Raw genomic sequence first — 21,700 nt, 5'->3', positions numbered from 1 at the left:
GACCAACTCCTGGAGCTTGCTCAAACGCATGTCCATTGAGTCAGTGATGCCATCCTACCATCTCATCCTCTTTTGTCCCCTTCTCCTCCTGCTTTCCATCCTTCCCAATATCAGGGCCTTTTCCAATTAGTCGGTGCTCCGCATCAGGTGGCCAAAGTATTAGAGCTTCAGCCTCAGCATCAGTCCTTCCAAAGAATATTCAGGACTGATTTCCTTTAGGATGAATTAGTTGGATCTCCTTGAGCTCTCAAGATCTTGAGAGTTCAAGGGACTCTCAAGAGTGTATATACATACATACATTTTCAAAGAATATTGTATTTTTCAAAATATTAACATACATCATCATAGCCATCAATACAACCATCTGATTAAGTAGTTTCTTTATTATAAAGATTAGTAAACACAATTTTGGAGAAGGCAATGGCACCCCACTCCAGGACTCTTGCCTGGAAAATCCCATGGATGGAGGAGCCTAGTAGGTTGCAGGCCATGGGGTGGCTAAGAGTCAGACACTACTGAGCGACTTCACTTTCACTTTTCACTTTCATGCATTAGAGAAGGAAATGGCAACCCACTCCAGTGTTCTTGCATGGAGAATCCCAGGGACAGAGGAGCCCGGTACATCAATTGCTGGTATCATCATCATTTACCACCAGATATCAAGGCTCTTATAAACCACTGGTAAATAAGATTGTGAAGCATTAGTGTAAAAATAGGAAGAAAAAAAATGGCCAGTAAAACAGAAGCCAGACAAAGATACATTAATACTTTACAAAGTTATGTTATGTGTAAGAAATGTTCCACTGCAGTGAAGTGAGAGGAAATTGTACTATTTTTAAGAAATTGAATGAGTTTGTTTAAATAAGTACACAGGAAAAATAATAATAATGTAACCACCTACCTCATACTAAGGGCTTCCCAGGTGGCTCAGTGGTAATGATCCACCTGCCAAGCAGGAGACAGGGGACACAGGTTCTATTTCTGGGTTGGGAAGATCCCTTGGAGGAGGAAATGGCAACCCATTCCAGTATTCTTGCCTGGAAAATTACATGGACAGAGGAGGTTGGAGGGCTATAGTCCATGGGGTCACAAAGAGTTGGACTTAGTGACTAAACAACAGCAACCTCACACTAAACACATAAATATATTCTAGATAGATTTTAGATATAAGTGCAAACAATAATAGAATTGTCTCTTAGAAGATAAAGCATAAGGAAACATTTTCAAAATTTTGGAGTAGGAATTTTTTCTTATCCAGGATTTGAAAAGTAATAACTACACAGGAAAATATAAGGAACTGAAATATATTATGAATAAGAACTTCTGCTTACCAAATGCATTTTCTGAGTAAATACACAGAACAAAGTATGAATAAAGTTATTTGAAATATATATTATTCTAAGAAAAGACTCATGGTCCCAATTATAAAGAAGTTTAATGTACTAATAAGGCAAATAACCCAACAAAAGTTGGCAAAAGAACGTGATGACCCAAAAGCTTACTTGCATAATACCATTAGTCATCAGGAAAAATATGTATTTAAGAAAATTAGGACCCATTACATACTCAACAGGATGAATAAAACAAAAAAGAAAAAAAATTACCAAAAGGTGATGAATGTATTAAACACCTGAAATTCATCTCTGTTACTATTTGGAGTGTAAATCTGTAGTATACGTTAGGAAAACAAAGCAGCAAAATATCTTTATATTCATGAAACAAATTCAAATCATTCTACTCAGTCAGCTGATAGTATATATAAGGGTGAGCGGTTCCAACCTGCCTCTCAAAATCCTTTAACAGGTGTGGACGTGTTTTTGTTTAAAAATAGCAATATTCCTACTTGAAAACTAGGTGGCCGGCCGTGACTCAGTCTTTCTGATCACCAGACAGCGCACGTGCTCCTGTCCGCCGGCCCTCCCTGTGCGTGTTTGTTGCTCTTCCCCGTCACTTCCAGCTTTTCCCCGCTCCCGGCCCACCCGACATAGGTGACCGCCCAGTGCCCCCTTACCCTGTTTAGGACCTAACCGGTCTTGCCTCATGTGGTGTCCTTCCCTGGCCTCCATGGCTGGTGGTGTCTCCGGGCACAGAAGTGCCCTCGGTCCCCGAGGGGGGAAGCTGGGCACAGCAAGTTGCATGTGAGGGCCGTAGAGGCACCGGTACACGGCGGGAAAGTGCTCTCCTGGGCCATTTGTGGCTCTGGGTGTTGGCGGTGGTGGGCGCAAGCCCCGATACGGGGGCTCCATGGGGGCCAGGAAGGTCAATAGACATCCTGGGTGCCAGGGGACCGCTCCTGCGCTGGAGGCTTCTTGCGGTGAGATTCCGTGTCCTGAGGCAGAAGCAGCTTCGCTTCCGGGTCATTCAGAATGACTTCCGGGCCCCTCGCATTAGCTGGCGGCCACCCCACCTCCACTGTTGGTTCTATGCCTCTGCCATGTCTATGCCACGTGGGCCTACGTGGCAGCACTTCATTGGTGCCTCGTCTGTCCTGTCCTCTGATCCCTGGGGCTGCGCCCTGGTGCGTCTCGCTTCCCTGGCCTGCCTTCCCCAGTCTCCATTGCCCTTTGCCTCCTTCTGTCTGCTGATGTTGTCGCGTGCTGGACCAGGAAGAGCGCCTGAGCCCCCGGCGAGACACCCCCTTCGGTGCCCTCGTCCAAGTGTGCGCAGGTCACCGGCTTGCTGCTGCTAAGTCACTTCAGTCGAGTCTGACTCTGTGCGACCCCATAGACGGCAGCCCACCAGGCTCCCCCGTCTCTGGGATTCTCCAGGCAAGAACACTGGAGTGGGTTGCCATTTCCTTCTCCAATGCATGAAAGTGAAAAGTGAAAGGGAAATTGCTCAGTTGTGTCCAACTCTTAGGGACCCCATGGACTGCAGCCTACCAGGCTCCTCCGTCCATGGGGTTTTCCAGGCAAGAGTACTGGAGTGGAGTGCCATGCCTGTACCACCACCCCTGGGGGGGGGGGGGGGGTGGAAGTGAGGGTGCCACGGCTGTCCCTGATGTGCCCGGCTGGTGTCCGTAGCCCCACTTCCAGCCCACCGGGCCCTCGAGGAGGGTCTCCCCATCAGAACTTTGGGGAAGGATGCTGCGTCCCTCGTGGATGGAGCGTGGGGGATCCTTCGGCCTCCCCATGGGAGGAGCGGATCACCTGGCCTCGGGTGATCGCCCTCCCGCTTCTTCACCTCGTGGAGTTTTGCTGCCACTGCCCTTCACCCCACGCCTGCACACCAGGCGCCCTGTGCTCACTTGGGATACCCAGGTGGTGCAGTAGAAAAGAATCAGCCTGCTAATGCAGGCAGTTGCAAAGATGCAAGTTCGATCCCTGAGTGGGGGAGATGCCCTGGAGGAGGAAATGGCAACCCCCTCCTGTATTCTTGCCTGGAAAATACCTTGGACAGAGGAGTCTGGCGGGCTGCAGTCCAAGGGGTCATAGAGTCCAAGAGGTGGACACGACTGAGCACATGCACATATACACATGAGAAAAAAGAAGAGAATCCCGGTTACAACTCAACTGTTGTGTAAAGAATTTTGTAATTGGCTTTCCAGAAATGCCACCTTTAGTAGCTGACTTAGTAGAAGGAGGACCCGGATTACACAGGAGGGTTGAGAAAGTGGCTCCGGTATCCAGTAGGAATTTAACAGGATGGCCTGCTCTAGTTAGAGTCACCTGAGGCTCCTGTGTGGTAATGAGGACAGAAGCCAAAGTGGGAAGCCCTGGGCCCCGTGAATCTTGATCTTGTATCTGAGTTTCTGACCCCTGAAACCTACGTCCCTGGGGATATTACTCTTCCAGTGATCTCCCTTGCAAGTGGGGCAGGGCCTTGGTGGTGGCCTCTGCTTGCCTTGGGGGCATTGTCCCTTAAAGTGTCCATTCTTGCCACAATAAAAACAGACTCCAGGTTTTTGCTTGTGTCCTCCCACATTTGTAGCCCTAAAGTTAACTCCCTGTAGGGCCATAATGAGAGCTTCGGCCTTTCTCTTATCTCTATTCTCTTTTTCTTTAGGTTCTTCCTGATTTCTGTTTAGGAGTACTGATGTGGCAGCTCTTACCAGTGTAGGGTAAGGGAGTCAGAGGAGGCGAGGTTCAGAAAAAGAAGGAGACCGGCACTTAACGGAACGGATTCACCTTTAATGAGGCAAGAAGGGGCAGCATCAGATTAGTGAGCTGCTGCACTAACCCAAGAAAAGAGTAAGTATATATAGGCATATATGTGGACATCTACTGTTAAGGGGGCCTGTTCTTCTCCAAGGTTGTTTGGAGTGAGTGAAGTCTCTCAGTCATGTCCAACTCTTTGTGACCCCATGGACTGTAGCCCTACCAGGCTCCTCTGTCCATGGGATTTTCCAGGCAAGAATACTGGAGTGGGTTGCCATTTCCTTCTCCAGGAGATCTTCCCGACCCAGGGATTGAACCCAGGTCTCCTGCATTGTAGGCAGACACTTTACTGTCTGAGCCACAGGGAAGCCAGGGAAATGTTCGGAGTAGTTATTTCATAAACGGCTGGGGCAAGGAATTCTGGAGACCAGCTGGGACCAGCTAGGAGCTGGGTGTGATCAACCTTATTGTCCATTTTTTCCCTTCAGGTCAGAGTTCTTTGTTTTGCATAGAATGGTGAGGAGGACCTGGGAGGGAGTTTTGACTCCAGACTATTTTGAGCAATATTTCTTTCCTTAAACGAGGCCCTCTAAATCTATATGGGGGCCAAAGGCCAGTTTTTGGACTTTCCTCTGAATATCTGGAACAGACTGACTAATAAATTTGTCTTTAAGAATAAGTTTGAGGCATCTGGATGCAAATTAGTGTGCTTTCTCAGTGCCTCCCTGAGCCTTTCGAGAAAAGCTGTGTGAATTTCCTCCTTTTCCTGAGTCACTCCAGATAGTTTGGAGTAGCCCGTGATTTTTTTAAGCCTTCCTTAATGCTAGTGATAAAGTGAACTCTCTTCCAGTCATCACTGTCTTTGTCATGTGCCCAGTTAGGATCGGCTATGGGCACTGCCTGGAGCCCGGTAGGTAACCATGCTGACTCACTGTCACATCTCCCCTGCATGCCAATAGCATACCATTCATCACCCCATCCCTGGGGCATTTTTAATTACTACTTCTTTCATTGTCAGTAAGGGCGTTAGTCAGGATTAGCATAATATCTTTCCGTGCCATTTCAAAGACTGGTTTAGACCCTGGAAAACACTTATATAATTGTCAGGATCTTCAGTAAAGCTTCCTAGGTCTAATTTAATTTGCCTTAAATCTCGAAGGGGGAAAGAAACATGGACTCCTGTGGCTCCCAAGTCCCCATTAGGAGCTTCTTGTAATGGAAGGAGGGGAGGATACAGCCTAGAGATCACCAGTGTTGGGTTAGGAGCCACTGGGGTAGGAGCTGCTGCTGGTACCCAAGGCATTACCAGAGATTGTGGAGGCTCCTGCGGGCTAGGTTTGGGCAGCTCTGGTTAAGGGCGACAGTTTGGACCTGAGGACTTGGAGGAAGTTATAGGCAGCATGGAAGTAGCAAGCCCACAACTCCTGGATAAGAGGGTTGTCTCTCTCAAGACAAAATCTGTATATATGACACTTCTGACCATTTTCCTTCTGGTCTACAAAAGAGGTCTAGTTGGAGGATGGTATTATAATCAAATGAGCCCTCAGGGGGTCATTTTTCACCATCAGATAGGTCCTATTGAGGCTATGCCTTGGTGCAGAAAAAGATCATACACTTCTTTAACAAGGTCTAAGGGTCAAACTTCTTCTAGTTCTTCAGTATACTTGCCAAAGGCATCTGCTTTGAGCTGGGTGTAAGGCAAGAAGAGGTGGCTCCCATCTGAAAGACAAAAGACCAGCGTCCAGTGCTCTTCGTCTTTTCTCTGATTCTTCTGATAGAGGGTGTCCCCACCTTGCACTGTGGGAGCAAAGAAACACCAATAAAGTATGCTTCCCTCAACTCTGGAGTGCACCTGGTCTGGAGCATCATTATCCGGTTACCCTAGACTGTTGTCCTCTTCCTGTCTCCATCTTCCTTTCCACCTAGAGACAGATATAGAGTGAGAGCCTAAGTTGGTGAACTTGCTGTGCTCTTGAACATTGGGTGTGCCTGAACTGGAGTTCCCCTAAAGCAAGCTATGTAGTGCACAAGGTTATTAGTATTTACACACACTCCAAAATGATCCTACCTTAAGTGAAAAATCTCAAAACCTCTAAATGTTAGGAAAGAGAAATGGTAGATGTCCTGCGGTTCTCACTGAGGCAGCAGCCTAGCAGAGATTTTGCTCAGCACCCCAGGTCAATCTGCTGGCTAATACCGAGACCCAAGGCCACTGTCTACTAACGCTGTCTGCCTTTGGAACTCGTGCAGGGTTGTGTAATAGAGTGGCTCAAGAGACTGTGCAGCTAGATTAGGTAATGAGAAGTGAATGACAGATTTGAGAATGAGTGTCTGTGCTTACCTTGAGTAGGCATTCAGGATTTCCAGACGAGCCCCCAAAAGATGAGACAGGAATCCGAGTTCTTGTCCACGCAGCCAGAGAATGGAGTTCATGAACATGCAAAAGCACATGGTAGTAACTGAATAAGATTTATTAAAGAGGAGGAAATTGCAAAGCTCTCAGCATAGACACTCAGCATAGAGAGGGGGTAAAGAATCACCCCAAGGAGGTTTTTATACCCTTTAAATCACATTATTTCTAAACATTCACTTTAAAGGTCAAGATACTTAACATCATCTTTATGACTTCTTTTGATCCTTGGATTAAGTCACTGCCCTTTTTCATGCCCTCTGTCCATTTTACCATGGGCCAAATGTATGGTCTTAAGATTAATGATCACCATTGTTTTTCCCTCAAGCATATGGAACAGAATTTAATTGCTGCTCTTCTTTGGATCTGAGTGCTGATAATTGATCAGACTAAAGACACATTCCAGGAATCCAGGACAGTGGAGCAGGATGTTTACTGAAAACAAGCCTGAGGTTTCAGAGTTTTACACTGACTGCCTAGTAATTTCTACTGCAACACCAATGTCATGACAGAAAGCAAAAAGGAACTACATGTGAAAGAGGAGAGTAAAAAAAAAAATGCTAGCTTAAACTTCAGCATTGAAGAAATTAAGATAATGGAATCTGATATCATTAAGATAATGAGCAACCTAGACAGCATTTTAAAAAGCAGAGATAATACTTTGCCAACAAAGGTCCATCTAGTCAAGGCTATGGTTTTTCTAGTAGTCATGTATGGATGTGAGAGTTTGACTCTAAGGAAAGCTGAGCACTGAAGAATTGATGCTTTTGAACTGTGGTGTTGGAGAAGACTCTTGAGAGTCCCTTGGAGTTCAAGGAGATCCAACCAGTCCATCCTAAAAGAAATCAGTCCTGAATATTCATTGGAAGGACTGATGTTGAAGCTGAAACTCCAGTACTTTGGCCATCTGATGTGAAGAGCTGACTCATTTGAAAAGACCCTGATGCTGGGAAAGACTGAGGGCGGGAGGAGAAGGGGTCGACTGAAGATGAGATGGTTGGATGGCATCACTGACTAAATGGGCATGAGTTTGACTAAACTCTGGGAGTTGATGATGAACAGGGAGGCCTGGTGTGCTGCAGTCCATGGGGTAGCAAAGAGTTGGACATGACTGAGTATCTAAACTGAACTGAACTGAATGTCATCCGGTCCTATCACTCCATAAGAAATAGATGGGGAAACAATGGAAGCAATGAGACTTTATTTTCAGTTCAGTTCAGTCACTCACTCATGTCCGACCCTTTGCAACCCTATGAATCGCAGCACACCAGGCTTCCCTGTGCATCACCAACTCCCGGAGTTCACTCACACTCATGTCCATCAAGTCAGTGATGCCATCCAGTCATCTCATCGTCTGTCGTCCCCTTTTCCTCCTTCCCCCAGTCCCTCCCAGCATCAGAGTATTTTCCAATGAGTCAACCCTTCACATGATGTGGCCAAAGTACTGGAGTTTCAGCTTCAGCATCATTCCTTCCAAAGAACACCCAGAGCTGATCTCCTTTAGAATGCACTGGCTGGATCTCCTTGCAGTCCAAGGGACTCTCAAGAGTCTTCTCCAACACCACAGTTCAAAGGCATCAATTATTCAGCACTCAGCTTTCTTCACAGTGCAACTCTCACATCCATACATGACCACCGGAAAAACCATAGTCTTGATTAGATAAAACTTTGTTGGTAAAGTAATGTCTCTTCTTTTTGGAGGGCTCCAAAATGACTGCAGACAGTGACTTTAGCCATGAAATTTAGACACTTGTTCCTTGAAAGAAAAGCTATAACAAACCTAGACAGTGTATTGAAAAGCAGAGACATCACATTACCAACCAACCTCCAAATAGTGAAGGCTATGGTTTTCCAGTATTCATGTGTGGATGTGAGAGTTCTACTGTAAAGAAGGCTGAGCACCACAGTGTTGATGCTTTTGAACTGTGGTGTTGGAGAAGACTCTTGAGAGTCCCTTGAACAGTTTGGAGATCAAACCAGTCAATCAACTCTGAATATTCATTGGAAGGACTTATGCTGAAGCTTCAATAATTTGGCCACCTGATTTGAAGAACTGACTGATTTGGAAAGACCTCGATGCTGGCAAAGATTGAAGGCAGGAAGAGAAGGGGATAACAGAGGATGAGATGGTTTGATGGCATCATCGACTCAATGAACATGAGTTTGAACAAACTCTGGGAGATAGTGAAGAACAAGGAACTCTGGAGTGCTATAGTCCAAGGGGTGGCAAAGAGTTGGACATGACTAAGTAAATGAACAATAGCAACATAATAGTTCTATTTTCAGTTTTTAATGTAACTACTCTATTCCATAATGGCTTCACAAATTTATAGTCCCATTAACAGTATGAGGTGGGGGTGTCCCATTTTTTCATGCCCTCTCTAGCATTTGTTATTGACATTTTAATGATAACCATTCTGACTATTGTGAGGTGGTACATCGTTGTAGTTTTGACTTGAATTTCTCATTATTAGTGATGTTGAACATCATTTTATATGCTTATGAGCCATCTCTATGTTTTCTTTGGAAAGATGTTTATTTAGGTCTTCTGTTCAGTTTTTTATTGCATTCTTTGTTTTTTTTTTTTGTTATTGAGTTGTATGAGCTGTTTGTTTATTTTGGAGATTAATCCTTTGTTATTCACACCATTTGCAAATGTTTCCTCCCATTCCGTAGATTGTTTTTCATTTTGTTTCTGATTTCCCTTGCTGTGGAAAAGCTTATGAGTTTGATTATGTTCCTTTTTTATTTTTGCTTTTATATCTATTGCCTTGGGAGACTGATCTATGAAAATATTGCTGTGATTTATGTCAGAGAATGTTTTACTATATTCTCTTCTAGTTCTATCATGTCATGTCTTATATTTAAAACTTTAAGCCATTTTTAGTTTACTTTTGTGTATGGTGTGAGGGTGTACACTAACTTCATCAATTTACATGTGACTTTCCAGCTTTCCCAACACCATTTGTGGATGATACTATCTCTTCTCCATTGTGTATTCTTGCCTCCTTTGTTGAAGATTAATAGACCATAGATATGTGGGTTATTTCTATTCCATTGATCCACATGTCTATTTTTGTGCCAATACCATTCTGTCCTGATTACCATAGTTCTGTAGCATTGTCTGAAGTCTGTGAAGGTTATGGCTCCTGCTTTGATCATTTACCCTAGGATTGCTTTTGCAGTTGTTTTTGTTTATTTGTATGTTTCCAAATAAATTTTGGGATATTTGTTTCAGTTCTGTGAAAAATGTCATAGTTGCCTTGACAGAGATTGCATTAAACCTGTGGATTGCCTTCTGTAGTGTGGGCATTATAACAATATTAATTCTTCCAATCAAATATCATGGGTATCTTTCCATTTTTTTGAATCATCTTCAATTTCTTTTATCCATGTTTAATATTTGGCAGCATATAGTTCTTTTGCCTCCTTAGTCAGGTTTATTCCTAAGTATATTTTTTCAGTCAATTTTAAAAGGGACTTTAAAAAAAAATTATTCATTTTTATTTGGAGGATAATTGTGTTACAGTGTTGTGTTGGTTTCTGCCATACATCAACATAAATCAGCCATAAGTATACATACGTCCCCTCCTTCCTAAATCCTCCTCCCACCTCCCATCCAATGCCACCCATCTAGGTTATCAAAGAGCACCAGTTTGTGCTCCTTGTGTTATACATGGAGAAGGTAATGGCACCCCACTCCAGTACGCTTGCCTGGAAAATCCCATGGACGGAGGAGCTTAGAGGGCTGCAGTCCATGGGGTCACTAGAGTAGGACACGACTTCACTTTCGCTTTTCACTTTCATGCATTGGAGAAGGAAATGGCAACCCACTCCAGTGTTCTTGCCTGGAGAATCCCAGGGACAGGGGAGCCTGGTGGGCTGCCGTCTATGGGGTCGCACAGAGTCGGACATGACTGAAGCGACTTAGCAGCAGCAGCAGTGTTATACATAAAGTTAACATTAGCTATCTATTTTACATATGGTAATGAATATATTTCAATGCTATTCTCTCAGTTCATACTATCTTCTCCTGCACCCACTGTGTCCAGAAGTCTGTTCTCTATGCCTGAATCTCTATTCCTGCCTTGCAAAGACATACATTAGTACCATTTTCTATATCCCTTATATATGCAACACTTGTTTTTTCTCTTTCTGACTTACTTCACTCTGTAATGCTCAAAATTCTCCAAGTGAGCCTTTAGCATTACATGAACTGTGAACTTCCAGATGTTCAACCTGCTTTTAGAAAAGGCAGAGGAATCAGAGATCAAACTGCCAACATCCGCTGATCATCCAAAAAGCAAGAGAGTTAAAAAAAAAAAAAATCTATGTCTGCTTTATTGACTATGCCAAAGCCTTTGAATGTGTGGATCACAATAAACTGGGAAATTCTGAAAGAGATGGGAATACCAGACCACCTGATCTGCCTCTTGAGAAACCTGTATGCATGTCAGGAAGCAACAGTGAGAACTGGACATGGAACAACAGGCTGGTTCCAAATGGGAAAAAGAGTACGTCGAGGTTGTATATTGTCACCCTGGTTATTTAACTTATATGCAAAGCATATCATGAGAAATGCTGGGCTGGAGGAAGCACAAGCTAGAATCAAGATTGCCGGGAGAAATAAGAGTAACCTCAGATATGCAGGTGACACCACCCTTACGTCAGAAAGTGAAGAACTAAAGAGCCTCTTGATGAAAGTGAAAGAGGAGAGTGAAAAATTTGGCTTAAAGCTCAACATTCAGAAAATGAAGATCATGGCATCCGGTCCCATCATTTTGAGAGAGTCATTTCCTAGGCAGGTTGATAAGAAGTCCAGATGTCCCCAAGGAGAGAGGGGTCTGGAATTCTCAATGAGGAAGAAAGGACAAACTTTTGTGTCCTTCTACATTCCTTAGGATTATATAACAATAATGTATCCTGCTTGAGGACAGTCTCTGGAAAAAAAGCTTCTGGCTAATCCTCTTATCTTAAGGTGTAAATTATGGGAGTAGGTCTAGTGAGGTCTTTACAACCTCCAGACATTCTTTTGATTCACTGTAGTAACTAATTAGAGAGTATATAACTCCATGGCTAACACTAGCAAGGGGGTACTCTTTCTGCCCCCTTCTGACGCCTATGTCAGAAGCTTTCTCTATCTCCTATATACTTTAATAAAACTTTATTCCACAAAAGCTCTGAGCAGTCAAGCCTCGTCTCTGGCCCCGGATTGAATTCTTCTCCTCCGGAGACCAAGAATCCAGAGGTCTTTGCATCGTTCAGCAACAGCCTTTCAACTTCATGGCAAGTAGATGGGGAAACAGTGGAAGCAGTGGCTGACTTTATTTTGGGGGCTCCAAAATCACTGCAGATGGTGATTGCAGCCATGAAATTAAAAGACACTTACTCCATGGAAGGAAAGTTGTGACCAACCTAGACAGCATATTAAAAAGCAGAGACATCACCTTGCTGACAAAGGTCCTAGGTCACATGGTTGTGCCAGTAGTTGTACAAATGGAGGAGTTGGACTGTAAAGACGGCTGAGTGCCAAAGAACTGATGCTTTTGAGCCGTGGTGTTGGAATAGACACTTGAGAGTCCGTTTGACTGCAAGGGGATCAAGCCAGTCACTCTTAAAGGAAATCAACGTCAAATACTCATTGGAATGACTGAAGTTGAAGTGCCAATATTTTATCCACCTGTTTTGAAGATCAGACTCATTGGAAAAGTCCCTGATGCTGGTAAAGATTGAAGACAAAAGGAGAAGAGGGCAGCAAAGGATGAGGTAGTTAGAGGTAGTTAGTTAGCATCACTGACTCAATGGACATGAATTTGAGCAAAGTCCAGGAAATAGTGAAGGACAGGGAAGTCGGGCATACTGCAGTCCATGGGGTTGTGAAGAACTGGACATGACTTACTGACTGAACAACAACAGCAGTGTCACACAGTGATGGTTTTAGATTTAAAAGTAAGATCAAGACTTATTTAATTACACTCATATCCAGCAGACTGTATTATACAGGAAATATTTTCAATGAGAAATAAGTGATGCCAGGTGCTCATTAATGGATTTAATTATGATACAAATACAATAATCAGTGAAGGACTAGGAAACCTCGCATGCTGCAGTCCATGGAGTCACAAAGAGTCCAACGTGACTTAGTGACTGAACAACAAGAAGAAACTGTATTTTAATAAGTTCTCATCAATTTTACCCTGGCTAATACACTTGCAAATAGGAATAAGCACATGTCTGTATGTGTTCAGGGGTCTGGGTGTCTCAGGGGGATCCCAAACTGATAGCAGTCTGGGATGACTTCTAGCCCCTCACACTGTTACCATTACAAGATTAGTCATTATAATATATTCTCTAATATCATTGAGCAAAACATCCAAAAGATTTGATTTGTTGTAATTATCATATTTGTCCTTCATTAAAATGTACAATTGTAAAGTATGTATTAATAAAAAGGTATTATCAAGAATGCTGAGGGATTATTTTTACTGTTTTGTTTATTCAGAGGTTCTTCATGAATAAACCACAATGTAAAATGATTAGCAGTGCATGTCTACCAGATCAACAGATTTTCTTTTGTTTATTTTTCCCTTTCTATCAAGAGTAAAAAAGCAAGAACTAGGGCTTTACGAAAAGGGCTTTAACAGTCCCCACAGTTTGTATAAACTTCAGACATTTTTAAAAACTAATTTGTCTTGGAGTACAGTTGCTTTACAATGTTGTGTTAGTTTCTGCTGCACACCACAGTGAATCAGTTACATATATACACTCATTTTCTATTCTTTATACATATATATATCAATTATAGAGTATTGACAGAGGAACCTGATGGATTACAGTCAATGGGGTCACAAAGATTTGGGCACGACTGATTGACTAAGCACAGCACATAGAGTATTGAAGAGAGTCCCCTGTGTTATAGAGTAGAGCCTTATTAGTTGTCTACTTTGTATGTAACAGTGTGTAAATATAAATCCCAATCTCCCAATTTATTCCAGACACTTTTTCTTGATCTCCTTATTCTTTGACCATCTACTTTAGAAGGTGTGTGAGTTCCTTCTCTACCATGATGATCTGTGAACATTTTACAACCCAGGAATGTCTTTCTCGAGAAACTGTGAGCCCGCCTTCCCAAAAGTGATCATCTGAAAAATGGGTCCCTTTGTCCCAGTCTGTGTGGAAACGTGGAAGCTTCATTTCCACAAGTGCCAATGACTAAGCACATATGGGAAGCTTGAGGCTGAGGGCCTGTGTTATGTTCTCATTAGCTCACTCAGTGTTTACAAATCCCCCTATCCCCAGTCACTTGTTTCAGGGGAGTTGAGTTCAGTCTTTCTCCTTGCAATAGTCTTGACCTTTATCACAATGTCTTGAATAAAGTTTTCCTTGCCTATTTAACTCTTTCCAGTGCAGTGTATTTGGGAGGATCTGTGGCTCCTGTCTATTAACTAAATAGCTAAAGAAAAATCTTACTCTCAAAATCCATAATGATATGTGCTTCAGTCAGTTAGGGGTGCAGTAACAGAATACCTTGGATGAGGGTGCTTATACAATAATTATTTGTTTCTCATAGTCTAAAGGTTGAGAGTCGAGGTCAGGATTCAGCAAGGTCAGGTTCTGGTGAATGTGTCTTCCTTAGATTTTGCCACCTTCTCATTTATCTTCATGTGGCAGAAAGAGAGAAAGGATGAGCTCTATTTCTCTTTTTAGAAAGATGGTAATATCATGGGGACTCCACCCTCATGATGTTATTAGCTCCCAAAGGCTCCACCTCCTGGGACCATCTCACTGGAGGTTAGGGTTTCAATATATAAATTTATGTGGGGACACAGGGGTTTAGTCCATAACAAGAATAGCTCACACTACTTAGAGTCAGCAGAATTTAGTTAGGATGTTCGAGGCACTATGCACTTAACAGAGTGATATTCTCTAAGTTGGTCCCATTTCCTTGTTTTAGATAATTTATCCTGTTTAATTATTATAAATATTCACCAACTTTTATAAATAGTTCTTGAATCAGCTATAGGAAAACTTTCAAAAAGTCCAATATGTTGCTTGGTCAAAGAAATACAAATATACTTGGCAAATTGGAGCTGTATTAAAACTCAGTGAATTCTCCACCATTGAAATCATTAATAGGACATAACAAATGTAATCACAAATTCTTTTAAAGTTCTTTAACTAACATTAATTGAACACGCCCCTCTTTTCTCAGAAAACAACTGCAAGTTCATTATCTGATGAATAGACACATTGTAAATGAAATTTATTAAAATGACTGAATCATTGATATACCATCATTATCACTTCCAAAATGTTTTAAGGTTTTTGAGACATAAATTATCACATGTGCTTTACAAAACACTCAGTTCCATTTATGACTATATCAGGATATTTCTACTCTATATCATTTCTGGGGGAAATTTTCTATCATTACCCTAAAAAATTAATTAGTCCATTTTGACAAACATCTTTAGAAATATTTAGAATTGTTTAATAAAAAAGTTGTCTTTAAACACCTGTTGTTATTTTCCTATTTATTAAAATATTTTTAAAGGAGTACTTGGCCCTTAATAAAAATATTAGTTATAACATCATTCCCCTTTACCTTCTCACAACCAAAATAACAAAAATATTTAAATTACTGATGTTTTTGAAAATAAATGTCTTCATGATATAAGTAAAAGTAACCATAATAAAAAGACAGTGATGGGACTTCCTTTGTGGCCCAGGGGTTCAGAATCTGCCTGCCAGTGCAGGGAACATGGATCTGGTCCCTGGTCTGGGAAGATCCCACATGCCGCTGAGCAACTAGCCTGTGCACCACAGCTACTGACCCAGGGCTCTAGAGCCTATGAATTACAGCTTCTGAAGCCTGTGCACCTAGAGCCTGTGCTCCACAACAAGAGAGAAGTCCCTACTCAGGACAGCTAGAGAGAAGCCAAGCATGACAAGGAAGACCTAGCACAGACAAAAACAAATAAAAATTAAAGATAGTGATAAACTGAAAACATGCTTGCAACACACGACAAAAACGTTCATTTTTGTGAGAAGAATTTACTGGGGTCCAAATAAAGAGTACAAGTAGATACATTAGGTATGAAACTTAATTTTGTTTATAAGATTAAATCTTAGGCTTTGTTTCTTCTAGGGAAGTCTGGGGACTGGGAAAGAGTAGAAATGGGTGGAGGAGACTGTACTAGGGGTGGGGTGGGCACACAGTCAATATTGTAAGACCTTCAGTGGGACCCTTAGACTAGGGTTAGAGGTCATGCTCCACCAACAGGATACCTGTCAGCAGTCCTCGCCAGAGTTTGATGAGTCCGGGACAGAGGCCTTCTCCATGCGCTATCCAGGCCCTCAGGCCTCAGGGCAGGCGGGTGAGATAGGGGCCCAGGACAGTTTGGAGACTGTGTCCCACAGAGTCCCAGAGCCCTTGCCATGGGTGCCCACAGGCCAGATCCAGGCCACAAAGCTGCTGAAGTGAAAGTGAAAGTCACTCAGTCATGTCTAACTCTTTGCTACCCCATGGACTATACAGTCCATGGCATTCTCCAGGCCAGAATGCTGGATTGGGTAGCCTTTCCCTTCTCCAGGGGTTCTTCCCAACACAAAGCAGTGAACCTCTCCCCAGTCCCTGCCTCCATGACCTATAAGCTGCAGAGGACGATCTGGGCATGGTCCCCAGAGCCCTGGGCAGCTGGAGGATATGACCCTGGCTACTACGGGAAGAGTTTCCCAGCTCCTGTTCTCCATTCACGTTTCACACTTGGTCCAGCACTGATCAGTTGTCCACCCCCAGGAGGTGGCAGGAGGTTAGGTTGGTGTGCAAGGATCTTACACATCATTTCAGGCTCGCCTCTGTAGTTGGGACCTCTCTCAAAGAGAGTAATTGTTGTGAACTAAAGATTAACCCAGTTGGAAATTGCTACAAGTGTGTCTCTGCAGCTTATATAAACAGCCTGAGGCCCGGATGGGTCCTGGGCGCCAGGCACCGAGAGAGATGGAAGTTGGATGGGGTCTGGGACTTGGCTCTGAGGTGCTGCCCACTGAGACCCGCCCCCTCATCTAGGGCCGAGCATTGGACATAGGACCCCGGCTGGGTGCCGGATACCCTGCATGCCCAGGACCCCTCCTCCTGGCCTGGGCCTGAACCCCAGAGGTAGAGGGTGGTGCCTGAGACCTGATGCTTTCTTGTCAGAACTGAGAGTAGCGTTTGTTTTGTGGGGAGGTTTACAGCAACATTAGGGCTTCCCTCTTAGCTCCATCGGTAAAGAACCTGTCTGCAGTGCAGGGGACCAGGGTTTGATTCATGGGTTGGGAAGGTCCCCTGGAGAAGGAAATGGCAACCCACTCCAGTATTCTGGCCTAGAGAATCCCATGGAGGAGCCCGGCAGGCTACAGTCCATGGGGCCGCAAGAGTCGGACTTGACTCGGTGACTAAACCACCACCACCACCACAAGAACATGGTGACCTGACCATGCCCTGACATCAAGAACAAAGATTCTGACCCCAGAAGTAACCAGGCCACTCCCTCAGCTTTCCTAGAAAAGCACTTTGCTAAAAGTTTTCTGGGTGCTCAGCTTTTTTTGTCTTTTCTCCTTGTGTGGCCCTGCAGGAAGGCTTTCTCTCCTCACTGTGTGTTAGGAGCACAAACTTGTGATCAGTACCAAGATGATATTCTAATCAATAATAGAATCTGTTTTTATTCTCAATGTGTTAGATTTGTCCCTCCTCGTCCCGAAATGTTCACTATCAGCTATACTTGGGGACAGAACATTTTCATTCATATAAATTATTTTCATAATCAGAGAGGAATGTGTGAGCCTGAGATTCAATTTTTGAAATAAAATGTTTACTCTGAAAAGCCAAACTTGTCCATAGAATGACAGTAGCAGTTGGACAGAGGCAGTTGGACTCATCCTGTGCAGAGTTCAGTTAATTCTGAAGGTTCTGTGATGTGTGGTCGCCATGGTAATGTGGTGATACACATTCCGCATTCAGTGTGTTTGCGAGCTGAGAGCTTCATGTATGGTGGCAAAGAGAAATGGGTAACCTGAACTGTTTGGGAGGTAGGTTCCCACTGATCATATGAACACTGTTCCTTCAAATGGGCTGGTTAACCTTTACTGATGAATTTTCCTCATCTTATTATTTTTCTTTTCCATCACTCTAATTTATCTACAGAGTTATAACTGTATCTTATAGTTTTGTATTATTCCTTAAATTATGTTTTGATTCTGCTGTCAGCTGGCTGCCTTAAATATCTTCCTAAATTTCCAATTTCCCAATGCCAGTTTTGTACACACTCTTACCAGAGAACAGATGGAAAGAACTAACAGAGGAGAACCATGATGTCTCCCCAACATCTGACATTATAGTAAAGGGAATTACATCTGAACTGTTCTCAAATGCTGCTGCCCAAATCTACAAACACTAGCAGTGTAAATCGTGAGACTTAAAAAGGAAAGAAACTGGGATTTACTGGTGGGATTCCCATGGGTGGATGTGGGCTGGATCATTGTTTGGCTGTTGCCAAGGAGTTTAGTGAGATGGCATAGTGCTGTTGGGTTGGTAGGATGAACATTTGGTCACTAAGGGAAGGAGAGCCTGTCTGTTGATCCTCAAGGAGTATCTAGGGTTAGAGTCTCCAGGCTGTGAGGATGGAGATGATTTTCAAAAAGAATATGGGGCTCTGTTGTCTTCCACTCCAGGGTCTAGAGCATGATGAGAAGTTGATAGAGTCAGAATTTTAGTGGGGAAAGGTTGAATTCCTGCCCATTCTTAACTAGCACTTGGTCCAGGCTGCTCAAATAAGAGTTCAGATCAGCTGTGAGACTGAGCATCTCAGACTTAATTAAGATACCAAAGGCCAGCACAGATGGCCACCTCCCCAGTTAACTCACATTACCTGCTCATCCAGACTTGGTCAAGTTAAAGGGAAGCTAATTCTTGGTAGAGCCATCGTGTGGCCTTTGGTTTAGAAGGTTCTGAGCTCTGAGCCAACTTGTTGGCCAAACAGACCACTGGTCACTTAGCAAGGTGAACTGGGCTTTGGGAAGGCTGCTTGTGAGATGGTTGAGTGTGTGAAGAAGCTTTGGAGGATGGACAGACTTGGAATCTTGTGGTCTTTCTGAGGTGCTTTGCTCAGAAGAAACTTGTATTTGGGATCAGGAACTGAGATATAGAGACGAGTGGTAGAAGGAGGATTTGAGCTCTTTTTAAGGCTGAGGCATCTTCTTCAGGGCATCTGCTCTCATCCCCAGAAAACTAGGGACAGAATAATTTGAAATGGAGGTAGGGTTGAGGTCCTGGTTAAGGGGTTTTAGCACAGATCTCAGGGGTGCAGGCATCTGTGTCCTCAGGGAACCATGTACAATCCTGTCCCAGATCCACTATTTATTATTGTGTGACCCTTGGAAAATCACTTCATCTCTCTAAATTTCAACACCATCTAATGTAACATATGGATTACAGCCCACACTTTGTCCACCCTTCCTCTTGTACAGGGCTGGGTGTCCGAAGAGGTGATAATAGATACTCTCCATGCACTCTAAAAACTTGTTTTGGTGAAAAAGCTGAAGAATAAGCTTCCATCCGCACTTATTGGAGCCATCAAAATGCCCTCTCTGCTTTCAACCACTACTGAAGGTCCATCTTATTCTTGCCATCATTCAAGGTTGAACACTTACAGAGAAATTATGAAGCACCAGTCCTTTACTTTTATATTTATTTATTTATTTGTCTGTCTAGCATTTATTTATTTGGCTGCATCAGGTCTTATTTGTGGCACGTGGAATCTTCATCACATTGTGCAGCTCTTTCGTTGCAGGGCACTGACTCTCTGCTTGTGGTGCTTGACCTCGGTAGTTGCAACATGTAGGCTTAACTGTTCAGAGGCATGTGGGACCGGAGTTTGCTGGTCAGAAATCAAACCCTGTCCCTTGCGTTGAGAGGCAGATTCTTACCCACTGGACTGCCCAGGAAGTCCCTCCTTTATTTTTCTAATATTTTACCTGTACTTAATCATTCTTGGCCTCATAATACTAAAAATAGGCCATGTTAACCTTTCTCCAACTCAGGACAGGGAACTGAGGCAAAGAGGGATCCATATGTCTTTCCCAAGTACCTGCTTCTCCTAAATGTGATTTGAATCCAGTCCATCAGCCATGGTCACCATGTTTTGCTGAGCTTCTAGGTCTCAGTTAAATACAGATATTTGCACACACAGCCAGTCTGTTGGATGTTTCCAGTGCACCTCAAACTGCAGATCTTCCTAAGTCCACCTTGGATTCAGGAGGCCTTGCTAGGCATCTGGTGAGGAAGGGGACCAGAGGATTGAATTATGGATCAATTATTATTAGTTCCTGGGTGGTCCTCTGCCGGCAACATGTCAACAGCTCTCACCATTATAATGCATTTCACAGGATGTCTCAGTCAGAAGGCGAGAAGCGACACCCCTCAAGTGTCAAGAACATCAAGAACCAGCTGGATGAAGAGAGTTTGTTGTTGGCCACATAATAGGGTGCACCCTATAAGTGACTCGACTGAAGGTACTGTGGAAATTTTCTCATTAAGTTCATTCAAGAATGATTATTGTAGTATGTTCAGGGCCTCATATTTAAGAAAAAAAAAACCAGAAATATTAAGCAATGTTCTTTTATTTCATGTGTTCAAATTGAAACTATATCAGTTGGTACTGCTTTAACTATGAAAGGAAAGATGCATTCTAAATTCAACATTTGGTTCATGCTTAAAAATGACGATGGTCTCTAGCTACGGTTTGGACATTAGCTAATTTTTTAACACTAGCTGTGATGTGTTCCCCCCTGAAGTCATGTTTCAAGATTTCTTTAAATCATTAGACTTTATATAAAGCAGGATTACATTGACATAAAAATTGTATGGATTATACAGAAAATTCCAATATCATATCACTTCAGTTTCAGCTATCAAATTCTACTCACAAATAACATATGTGTGCTACATTTTTTACAATTAGTGAGAAAATATATTTTTAGTAATTCAAAGTCTAACATTGTTAGTTCACCTAACATTCACACTTTGTATTGTTATATTCAGTGATATTTTAAATATGCACATTTAAATTATAGCACCATACAGAAATCTACACACTAAATGTTCACAGTGTATTATTAGTACTTAAATACTAGAAACAACCCAAAGACCATCATGTGATCAATGGATAAATGAAATGTGGTATGTACTCAGAATGGAATACTATCCCGCCATAAAAATGAATTAAGGATTGAAATATGCTATAAAATGGATGGATGATTAACACAAACATTTATTATAGTTAGTGAAATAAGGCAGGCACAGAAAGACAAATATTGTATGATTCCACTGGTTTAAGGTACACAGAATAGGCTAACTCATGGAAGTTGGAAATAGAAGTTACCAAAGCGAGGAGGCAATGGAGAAGGTGGATTATGACTTAATGGGTACAGAGGTTCTATTGGATCTGATGAAAAAGATGTAGATGATGTTGATAGGTACACTAAACTGTGAATACAGAAAAATCAAATTGCCAGGAGAAATATCAATAACCTCAGATATGCAGATGAGACCACCCTTATGGCAGAAACTGAAGAAGAACTAAAGAGCCTCTTGAGGAAAGTGAAAGAGGAGAGTGAAGAAGTTGGCTTAAGGCTCAACATTCAGAAAGCTAAGATCATGGCATCTGGTCCCAGCACTTCATGGCAAATAGATGGGGAAACAGTGGCTAACTTTATTTTTCTGGGCTTCATAATCACTGCAGATGGTGATTGCAGCCATGAAATTAAAAGACACTTACTCCTTGGAATGAAAGTTATGACCAACCTAGACAGCATATTAAAAAGCAGAGACATTACTTTGTCAACAAAGGTCCATCTAGTCAAGGATATGGTTTTTCCAGTAGTAATGTATGGATATGATAGTTGAACTATAAAGAAAGCTGAGCACCAAAGAATTGATGTTTTTGAACTGCACTGTTGGAGAAGACTCTTGAGAGTCCCTTGAACTGCAAGGAGATCCAACCATTCCAATCTAAAAGAGATCAGTCCTCAATGTTCATTGAAAGTACTGATGTTGAAGCAGAAACTCCAATACTTTGGCCACCTGATGTGAAGAGCTGAGTCATTTGAAAAGACCCTGATGCTGGGAAAGATTGAGGGCAGGAGGAGATGTGGA

The 21,700-nt window shown here is 42.8% G+C and overlaps 1 long non-coding RNA gene across 1 annotated transcript; it reads right to left on the bottom strand.

The window, feature by feature from the left end:
- Positions 1-371: 371 nt before the first annotated feature.
- On the bottom strand, positions 372-2,411 carry LOC147357030 (uncharacterized). Its single transcript, XR_015143734.1, has 2 exons — positions 2,012-2,411; positions 372-1,037 (listed from the first exon to the last, which is right to left on the bottom strand). It is a non-coding gene; the product is annotated as an uncharacterized LOC147357030 (long non-coding RNA).
- Between the last annotated feature and the right edge of the window lie 19,289 nt (positions 2,412-21,700).

This window comes from Bos grunniens, chromosome 16 (genome assembly GCF_055505025.1).
Source record: "Bos grunniens cultivar Pamir isolate PY7600 chromosome 16, Bosgru_T2T1.0, whole genome shotgun sequence".
NCBI lineage: Eukaryota > Metazoa > Chordata > Mammalia > Artiodactyla > Bovidae > Bos > Bos grunniens.
This window is presented reverse-complemented; position numbering and strand designations above follow the sequence as displayed.